We start from the raw sequence: 1,315 nt of genomic DNA on the forward strand, positions 1-1,315 counted from the left end.
CCCTGCCGCGAGGAGCAGCTGCTGCTGGATGCCATCGAGCAGTTCGGCTATGGGAACTGGGAGGACATGGCAACTCACGTCGGCGCTTCCCGGACCCCCCAGGAAGTGATGGAGCATTACACATCTCGGTGGCTGAGCAGTAGCAGCTGGGCTACATGCCTCTGCGGGACGACTACTAGATCCAGTACGACCAGAACGCGGAGACGCTCATCACCGGGCTCCCGGTCAACTACGAAGACGAGACGTGGAGATCGAGCTGAAGCGCGCGCACGTGCACATGTACGTGCTCAAGGTCTGCGAGCGGCAGTGGAGCAAGAACATCGCGCGCGACTACAACCTGGTGCCCGCCTTCCTGGGCAAGGACTAGAAGGAGCAGGTGGCGCGGCACAAGGTCACCAAGGAGGAGGAGCTGTGGCCGCTCTACCAGTTCATGTCGTGCAAGGAGTTCGACGACCTATTCGAGAAAATGCACAAGGAGAAGCTGCAGCGCTACCAGCGCAACGGCATCACAAAGATGGAGGAGTCGGCCGAGTACGAGGCGGCCCGGCACAAGCACGAGAAGTGCAAGGAGAACAAGGCGGCGGCGGCGGGGGGCGCCAAGCGTGGCAAGGAGGACGGCCGGGATGGCGAGTTCGTGGCCATCGAGCACCTTCCGGGCTTCGAGCGCTTGTCGACCGCGAGAAGGTGATGTGCAACTCGCTGAACCTGAGCCCCGCGCGCTACGTGACTGTGAAGACCATAATCATCAAGGACCACCTGCAGAAGCGCCGGGGCATCCCCTCCAAGAGCCGCCTGCCCAGCTGCCTGGATAAAGTCCTCAGAAAGTGAATCCTGAACTTCCTTACCGAAAGTGGGTGGATATCCAGGGACGCCTCCTGAAGCCCGCCGCCCGGAACAGACGGACTGACGGACGGACGGACGGATGGCTGGATGGTCGCAGCGAGAGCCGCACCGACAGCGAAGAGTCAAAAAAAAAAAGCTTTGTGAGCCAAAAGGAAAAGGGGTGGGCGGGAGTGGGAGAGGAAACGCCTTTCCGGCTCCACCCCCACACCCCGACCCCCACCCCGCGTCGTTGCTCTTTTTTTTTTTTTTAACAAATCGAGTTCTTTTTTTAGGGTATCAATTCTTTTTACCGTCCTCTGAAGAAGCAACAGTCGGATCAAGGAGAAGACAAAACCCGTGTATATTTTAACTGAATCCTTAAACGTAGTACTTTAAGATGACGATTTGCCTTTAAGTGTTCAGTGTGGAGCATATGATGATGATATCAGGAAATTTCCTTTTTTTTTTTTTTTTTTTTTTTTTTTCCCCGGGG

At 56.5% G+C, this 1,315-nt stretch overlaps 1 pseudogene; it reads left to right on the plus strand.

The window, feature by feature from the left end:
• Nucleotides 1-879, plus strand: part of LOC104991036 — a 32,101-nt pseudogene extending 31,222 nt beyond the window's left edge.
• Nucleotides 880-1,315: the final 436 nt, after the last annotated feature.

The sequence above is a fragment of the Bison bison genome, unplaced genomic scaffold (genome assembly GCF_000754665.1).
Source record: "Bison bison bison isolate TAMUID 2011002044 unplaced genomic scaffold, Bison_UMD1.0 scf7180017864181, whole genome shotgun sequence".
In the NCBI taxonomy this organism is placed as follows: Eukaryota; Metazoa; Chordata; class Mammalia; order Artiodactyla; family Bovidae; genus Bison; species Bison bison.